This window comes from Coffea arabica, chromosome 8c (assembly GCF_036785885.1).
Source record: "Coffea arabica cultivar ET-39 chromosome 8c, Coffea Arabica ET-39 HiFi, whole genome shotgun sequence".
Classification (NCBI taxonomy): Eukaryota; Viridiplantae; Streptophyta; class Magnoliopsida; order Gentianales; family Rubiaceae; genus Coffea; species Coffea arabica.
The window spans coordinates 15,090,179-15,099,621 of NC_092325.1; the positions used below are offsets into that span (position 1 = coordinate 15,090,179).

The 9,443-nt window shown below is 39.4% G+C and overlaps 1 long non-coding RNA gene across 1 annotated transcript; it reads left to right on the forward strand.

Annotated features, from left to right (window-relative positions):
- Positions 1–696: 696 nt before the first annotated feature.
- Positions 697–9,209, forward strand: LOC140013286 (uncharacterized). The gene is made up of 3 exons (XR_011820360.1): positions 697–6,406; positions 7,029–7,481; positions 8,493–9,209. It is a non-coding gene; the product is annotated as an uncharacterized lncRNA (long non-coding RNA).
- The last annotated feature ends 234 nt before the right edge of the window (positions 9,210–9,443 follow it).

Sequence of the window (9,443 nt, forward strand, 5' to 3'; positions counted from 1 at the left end):
TTTAAAATTTTTTCGGGTCAGTCCCATGATTTAAATTCTGTTCAGGTCAGTCCCATGATTTAAATTTTGTTCGGGTCAGTCCCATGATTTAATTTTTTTTCGGGTCAGTCCCATGATTTAATTTTTGTTCGGGTCAGTCCCATGATTTAAATTTCTGTTCGGGTTAGTCCCGTTTGAAATTTCTCTTTTAGGTCAGTCCCATTTTAAATTTTTTTATTAAAGGGGTCAGTCCTCATTTCAAAAACGACAGTTGTTCGAGTAGTTGCAGTCAGATGACACAGGTAAGTATTTGGTGTCTACATCTTTGTCTCAAGTTTCTTCGAAATCAGACAAAGAGGGGCAAACTGTAGACACCAATTTTTTTATTTTAAACTTCACTTATTTAATTAATTTAATTTTAGCTTTATTCATTTCAATTTTAGGTTTTATTTTATTTTATTTTATTTAAGGTTAAAAGCACTTTTTTTTATCTACTAATTTTCAGAAAAAGAAAAAAAAAGAAAAGGGAAAAAATGACAAGTGGGGGCATGCAATGGGGACAAGTGTCCCTTTTTATTTTTTAACAACACATCACCTAGGTGGCAAGGTGTCTAGACACTTGTAGGATAGGGAATTTGAAAAAAAAAAAAGAAAAAAAAGGATGGAATGGTTTTGGGGGGGCTAGGTTTTTTGGACAAGGTAGAAAGAGTCGAGAGGAGAGGCAAAGGGGGGGAGAGGAAAAAAAGAAGAGAGAAATAGAAGATTCCAATGGCGGCTAGGGTTGAGGGAATCGACGGAAAAAACTGAGATCAAGCGGAAAAAACAGAGGGAAGACATCGGTAAGAGGAACGAAGGAGAAGACTAAGAGCTTTGTGAAGCTGGAAAAAGCAAAAACTTTCGAGAGGGGAGGCTTCGGCCAAAAGAACAGAGCAGAAAAAAAACAGAGGAAAAGGCCGTGGCTGCAAACGGAAACGGAGGAAGAAAGCTTCGGCAAAGTGAAGGATGAATTCGGAAAGCTGGACCGTCGTCGCAGGAAGCCGCCACCACCTCACCGTCAATCCTCCACCGCCATCAGCAAATCTTCACCGAGGAAATGCGGTAAGCCAGCCTTCTACGTTCAATTTTTTTCCTTTAAGACCGATTCTTTAAGACTTTCAAAGCAGAGAGCTATTGTTGCGATTTTCTTGTTGATTATCTGCAATTTCAGGCATAAATGCTCTTTGGGTTCATTGGATTGTATTTCTTGAGTTGCTAATGAAATTTTGGGGCGGGTTCTAGAGTCAATTGAGCGAAATTTGCTGAAGTTTTTTCATGCCCATTCATTATTTGTTAAAATGTCCGAGTAGAAGTTCTAATTGAAAGATGATTGGCCGGCATTTTTGCGTATGAAGAAGGCGGATAAGTCCGTGAGCTCATTCCTTGCACTTGAGAAGTTCTGATGAATTGGTGGTTTGCATTTTTTTGTTTTTCGTTTCACTCCGAATTAATGTTAGGAGATGAAGTCTTTGATTGGGGGGAAATTTTGTTGTCTGTTGGAAATGATTGCAATTGAAACTAAAAATCTGGTATTGCCGATTGAAAAGAACGGAAACGATAATGGATGTTAACTCGGTGAAGAAGATGATGACTTCTCCAAAATTACTAAATCAGACCCTTTGTTTTCTCCTTCTTCGTAATTTAGTCCCAAGGTTTTAAGACTTTACAATTTGACCCTAAATCTTTTATAACTCTTTCGATCAAGTCCCTATTTTTATTGCATTGGAACCCCTCAAGTCCCCCCTTGTTCTAATATGACCCGGAAAATTGGAAAAAATAAACTTGTTTCTCCTTTTTACATTTTAATCATTTTTTAATGTGCATAAGTAGCCTTTTAGCTAGATTAATTCTTGTTTTTAGGACATAATTGTGGCTTAATAATTTTTGTTGATTTCATCATGTTGGGTGCTTGTGAAAAAGGTGATTTGGGTTGAGAGGTTACTTTACTTGGGTTTAAGGGAGTGGGTTTGAGCTTCTTATTTTGGGTTTTTGGTTTGGATTAAAGGATGGAAGCCCACTGGGTTTGTTGGATTATAAATAATAGGCTGGCTCATTCCATTTGCCTTGGATTTTCAAATGGGCTTGGAAAGTTTCAGCCCAAGAAATAAATAAAAATGGCCCGGCGGCCTGATCCGTCAAGAAGCCTGATGATGAAATTTCATTCTAGTCCCCTAACTTTTGGGTGTTTTCACTATGGCTCTAACAACTTTTAACTTCTTTCAATTGGGTTCCAGATTTAATTGCAAATAGGTCCCTAAACTTTATTTTCTTTAATTTTGACCCCAGAACTTTGTTAATGTTTGCAATCAAGTCTTTTATTCTTTTGACTTTTTGAATGTGGGTTGTTTATATGGTTTAACTGATTCAATTTCACAATTCATTTTATCCTTTATGATTATTTGTTAATTAAAGTGATGCCTTGACCTTTTCTTTGTATTTTGGAGGGTAAATAAGTGATTTCACTTCATTAAGGCTCCAACTTCAAGGGCGGTATACTCTATCTCTTACTTCTTACTTTATCTGACCTTATGTGTCGTATGTGACTTTACGTGTTTGATTGCATGCCTCTTGAATATTTTATTTTATTTTATTTATTTTACTTATTTATTTGCTTTATTGGCTTTAATTTTGTATATTTATTTTAGTTCAATTTTGATCATTTGAAAGGCAATTTAATGCCAAAGTTGTAATAGCTAGGTTATTATTTTATTTATTTATTCCTTTTCCTCTTAGATTGTAGTAGGGCCTCCCTTTTTGTAATAGACAAGGTTTATGTGCTATGTGTTTGTGTGTGCCTATATGCCTATGTGTTTAATTACTTTTCCTAAATTTTTGGCATCTAGATGAGCATGCTTATGTGTTACGTGCTAGGTGAAACTATGTGTTTTGCATGCCTATTTGCTTTTTAGTATTATATCTGATTATGTGGATAGAATGCACGTTACCGTGGCTAGTCCAATGCTAGTCATGATCTTCCTCTCGAGCTCACAAGTCCAATGCTTGTGAGAGAGCATTAGTAAGGGCTAGTCCAATGCTAGACCCTTAGGGACCATCCGCACGTTAGATCATGATTGTGTGATAAAATCACTTCATCTCATGCATGTTTTTTTCACTTTTTAGGGCTTTACCATGTTGCATGACACTTTCCTTATATGTATAGCCCTTATCCCGTATTTCTCCTTATCTGTATATTCCTTACCCCTTTGTATGAAAACATGACATTAGACTTGCATTCCCATTTAAGTATTAGAACTAGGCTAGTACATTTGTATGATTAGATTAGGGAAATTACCCCTTGGATATGGGATATGGACGAGTTTGGCTTCTCTAGCCTTAGCACGCTCGTATTCCCTCTATTAAAGGGAAAATTGAGTCACGAACATTAGTCCCCCGTACCCGACATGATGCATTCCTTTAGGCCATGTATATTTGTATAATTATTTTTATTTTCCTTTTCTTTTCTTAAAGTCTTACATTTTTGCATTATTCGTGACCTCTCTAAAGAGTCCACATTGGGCATCACAATTAATATGATTGGCACCAATTGAGCTTTGAAGAGAAATTTCGACCCCCCGATACCTTCTTAGGTTTAGGGTTTGCATTCATATAGTATATCCAAATGTGATAAATCTTTAGGTTAAAATAAGAAAATCTTTGACTAAATCGCGCAACTAGCCTTGGTTAGGTTGAAAGGGTGCCTTGGATTCTTATCCTTGCCTTCCCTTTCTTCAAATGTGACTCCCGAATCTTTTTTCTCTGATTTTCGTAGACTTGGAGTCGTTTAAAAAGGGTTTTCTACTTTTTTTTAAAAAATTCATTTTTAGGTGACTTGGTACACTTCAATTCAATACCAAGTGGCGACTTCATTTTTCATTCAAAAAATCTTTTTTAAACTATATTTTGGATCAAATCGTTGCATTTTCAAGTCCCATTTAGACCCATGTTCTTCATTTTCTTTTTAAATCAAAAATTCATTTTTCAATCAAACATTAAATCAAAAACCATTTTTCTAAACTCGTCTTTTATTTTTCTTATTAAAAAATGGGGCGCGACAGTGTGAAGCTTGGTGAACAATTTGAGGACCTTGTGCGGCATTTCTCAAACTACTCAAACTGGCAAGGTAAGGAATTTGGGTAAGTTCATTCGAGTGCTTTGGAGTGAATACACGAGTGTGAGTGAAACACTTGGGGAGTGAAGCGAAGTTATATTTGTACTATTTTCTTGTTCACTAACGTTTTGCAGAGTAAAACGAAGGACATGGAGCAAACTAATCCAACCCCCGATTACACTTTGATGTTTAATGCCATGAAACACGAGGTTAAGCGGATTAGTGAGCAACAAATGGAGGAAATGCACAACCAATTTGATGAACTCTCCAAGAGCTTCATGAGAGGCTCTCGATCCAGGTCTCACAATCGACATCAAAACGATACCAGAGGGGCCAATTATGAGGATTACTAGGCAAGTGAGAATGAAGAGAGGGCCGAGAGGCCTAAAAGGGACACTACCAAGAACGCACTTAAGGGACTTAAAATTAAGGTTCCTACTTTCCAAGGAAAAAGTGACCCTGAGGCATACTTGGAATGGGAAGGCCGAATCGAGATGGTCTTCGATTGCTATGACTATAGCGAGGAACAAAAAGTAAAGATTGCCACTGTCGAGTTCACCGACTATGCACTTGTTTGATGGGACCAAGTACGAACGGGAAGGAGGAGAAATGGTGAACCGCCAGTCCGCACTTGGCGCGAACTCAAGGCCATGATACGCAAAGGTTTGTTCCAAGCTATTACAGCTGAGATCTCCACTCCAAACTACAAACTCTCACTCAAGGCAACATGAGTATGGAGGATTACAAGGAGATCGAGATGGCCATGATGTGGGCCAACATCCAAGAAGATAATGAGGCCATAATGGCAAGGTTTCTTAGAGGTCTAAACCTTGACCTTCAAGAAGCTTTGGAACTTCAACACTACTTGGATATGAGTGACCTCCTTGAGTTAGCCATCAAGGCCGAGAGGGAAAGAAATTGAGGAGAGGTGGCCGACCATACCCCACCTCAAATCCGAATGCTTGGAAAGGAAATCAGCCGAGGAGGATGTTACATGACCTAGACATTCGGCTACACCACCCACTTCTAGCCGAACACAAGGTAACTTCCCTAACCGAAATTTCAATTCTATCCCTAACAAGTTTGTTGATGCATCTAGGTCCACTTCCAAGTCCCCTCAAGAGACTCCTAAGCTTAGGAGTAGGGATATTAAGTACTTCAAATGCCAAGCATTCGGACATATCCAATTTCAATGTCTGAATCAAAGGGTCATGCTCATAACTCACAATGGAGAAGTCGTATCTGATGATGATGATTGTGAGGAAATGCCAACCTTGACCAAGGATGATTGCTTGGAGAATGACTCGGCCGAAGAAGAGTGCTCTCCTACTCAAGGGGAAATTGGTTGTTTGGTGGCACGACGTGTGCTAATCGCCCGAGTCAAAGAAGATGAGCAGTTACAAAGGAAAAACCTATTTTACACTCGATGTAAAGTAAGTGACAAGGTGTGCAGTCTCATCATTGATGGAGAGAGTTGCACCAATGTGACAAGTTTGCTCATGGTCGAGATTTTAAGGCTTCCTACGACTAGACATCCACACCCGTACCGACTACAATGGCTAAGTGAAGATGGAGAAGTGCGTGTTTACAAATAGGTACGTCTTCCTTTTTCCATTGGTAATTATATTGATGAAATTGTGTGTGATGTTGTCCCTATGCATTCGACTCATGTGATTTTAGGAAGACCTTAGTAATTTAATAAGCATGTTACCTTTGATGGTAGGTCTAATAAGTACACTCTATTGCACAATAGCAAATGCATGGTCCTAACACCTATCACACCTGCACAAGTATATGAGGACCAATTAAAATTGCAAAGAAAATGTGACTTACACCGTCAAAAGAGGAAACAAAAGATGGTCGAATCTGGAAATTCCTCCACTTTCAAAAGTGAGCATTCGGCCAAGGGTCAAGTCGGCACCCCTAGTGTCACACATGATCATGCATTGATTAAATCGAACACTTGGAAGCAAAACATGATAATTAAGGCTAAAGACGTTAGGAAATGTGTGAATTCTGATCAGCCTATATTACTCATGATTTGCAAACATGTGCTCTTGAACGTTGATGAACTCGACAAGGCATTGCCTTCGAGTGTAGTTGCACTATTGCAGGAATTCGAGGACATGTTCCTTGATGAAGTCCCTGATGGCTTACCACCTATCCGAGGAATCGAGTACCAAATCGATCTCATTCCTGGAGCACCATTACCCAACAAACCTGCCTACTGCATGGGTTCGGAGAAAACTAAGGAACTCCAAAGGCAAGTTGGTGGCCTACTAGGTAAGGGTTGGGTCAAAGAAAGTTTGAGTCCTTGTGTTGTGCCTGTTATACTTGTTCCCAAAAAGGATGGTACTTGGCGTATGTGTACGGATTGTAGAGCTGTTAATGATATCACTATTAAATACCGTCATCTCATTCCTAGATTAGATGATATGCTAGATGAACTTGATGGTGCTGTCATTTTTATAAAAATTGATTTGAGAAGTGGCTATCATCAAATTACGATGAAAGAGGGAGATGAGTGGAAAATAGCCTTCAAAACAAAATATGGGTTTTATGAGTGGTTAGTTATGCCTTTCGGGTCAACTAATGCACCCAACACTTTCATGAGATTGATGAACCATATTTTAAGGCAATTCATAGGAAAGTTTGTTATTGTTTACTTTGATGATATTTAGATTTATAGTCGCAACATGCATGAACACATGGAGCATCTGAGATTGGTACTTGATAGACTTCGACAGGCACGTCTCTATGTGAACCTTAAGAAATACACATTTTGTACTAACAAACTTGTGTTTCTAGGCTATGTTGTTAGTTCACAGGGTATCAAAGTAGACAAGTTTAAGATTGAAGCCATTCAACAATGGCCAACTCCCTAATCAATCGCGGATGTGCGCAGTTTCCATGGATCGGCTGGCTTCTACATGCATTTTGTCAAATACTTCAGCATTGTTGCTGCACCACTGACCACGGTGACAAAGAAGAATGACAAATTCCACTAGAGAGAGGCCCAAGAACAAGCATTCCTTATCCTTAAAGACAAACTCGCACATGCACCTGTTTTAGCATTACCTCTCTTTAATAAAACTTTTGAAATTGAATGTGATGTTTCTGGTGTAGGCGTTGGAGTTGTACTCATGCAAGACAAGAGACCTTGTTCATACTTTAGTGAGAAGTTGGGAGGTGCGGCTTTGAACTACCCCACATATGACAAGAAGTTGTACGCGCTTGTGAGAGCCTTGGAAACTTGGCAACATTACCTCCGTCCAAGGGAATTCGTGATACACACTGACTACGAATCCTTGAATTCCTCAAGGGACAGCCAAAACTGAGTAAACGGTTCGCCAAGTGGGTAAGTTTTATTGACACCTTCTCCTATGTCATTAAGTATAAGATTGGTAAAACGAATGTTGTAGCCGATGCCTTGTCTCGTAGACATTCCTTACTAGTTTGTCTTGATGCTAAACTACTTGGTTTTCAGATGTTGTAGGAGCTTTATGCACATGATCTTGGAGTTCGCATGTGAAATACTTTTTGCATAATGGATTCTTATTTTATGTTGATAAGTTGTGTGTTACTCTTCCATTCGTGATCTATTGGTTAGAGAGGCACATAGCGGTGGTCTCATGGGGCATTTTGGCATTGCTAAGACTTTAGCAATGTTACAAGAACACTTCTATTACTTCTATTGGTCTCACATGCGTAGAGATGTTGAATGTATGGTTGGTAGATATGCTACTTGCCACAAAGTCAAGTCTAAAACAAACTCATATGGCTTGTACACCCTATTACCAATTCCAAAATATCCTTGGGTAGACTTGTCCATGGACTTCGTGTTGGGACTACCTAGGTCACAAAGGAGTAATGACTCCATCTATCTGGTAGTTGATAGATTTTCAAAGATGGCTCATTTTATCCCGTGCCATAAAACTGATGATGCATCTCATATTGCTAATTTATTTTTCAAAAAAATTATGCACTTACACGGTATGCCTCAAACAATAATTAGTGATAGGGATGTGAAGTTTTTGAGTTATTTTTGGAAGACTTTGTGGTCCAAACTTGGCACTAAACTGTTATTTTCGACCACTAGTCATCCCCAAAGCGATGGACAAATTGAAGTTGTCAATCGCACACTTGGGACTTTGTTAAGGGCTTTGATCTAGAAGAACCTTAAATCTTGGGAAGAGTGTTTGCCACATGTTGAATTTGCTTATAATAGAACTGTTCATAGTGCAATATACTACTCACCATTTGAGGTTGTTTATGGCTTTAATCCCCTGACCCCTCTTGACTTGGCACCGATACCTTCCTTTGAGCACACAAGTTTAGATGGGAAAAAGAAAGCTGAATTTGTGCGCAGGTTACATGAAGCTACTTACGCCAACATTGAGAAGCGTACTCAGTAATACATCCAGCAAGCTAACAAGCATCGTTGCAAGATGATTTTCGAACCTGGAGATTGGGTCTGGCTACAACACTTATGAAAGGAGCGATTTCCTAAGTAGCGCCAAAGCAAGTTGTCTCCAAGGGGCGATGGACCATTCAGAGTGCTTCAACGAATCAATGACAATGCCTACAAGTTGGAGCTGCCTGGGGAGTACAATGTTAGCGCGACTTTCAATGTCGCGGACTTAAACCCATCCATTGACGAGGAGGATCCAGATTTAAGGACAAATCCTTCTCTAGTGGAGGGGACTGATGTGTGCACGATGAGTGATGGTGATGAACAAATGCGAGTGGCATTGGGCCCAGTTACATGTGCACGGGCCAAGCATTTCAAAGTGATGTGTGCATGGATAGCGAGATGGATGCCGGCCCTGACTCAAGACTTTCATAGAGATATTGAAGGCTTGAAATTGTCTACATGATAATCCAAACCCGTGAAGAGCCAAGTGGGCCATGGCCGATTAGGCCTTAGTGTTAGGAGTCTTAAATTTAGATTAGTCCTTTTGTTAGCAATGGATTCGGCCCACCTTGTGTCTAAGAATGGCCGAACCACTAGGCCTTTTTATTGAGTCCATGGATCAGCTCACCTTGTCCAAAGAGTGGCCGACCATCTAGCTTTTCTATATTAGGGTTCGAATATTAGGGTTTCATTAGTCTCGCCTATATAAAGGCTTGCTTTGTAAGCATGTGGGTAGACTCAATTGATTATTCAAATTGTTCTTTTCGAATTTCTTCTTGTGAGAATTTCGTTCCTTTACTTGCTTTGGTAAGGGTGTTTGAGCAATCTCGTGCTTGTCCAAGATTGTTCTACCGACTTATCCACTAGAGTAATCATCTCTCTTGGAGTCGTCATTCTACCACCTTC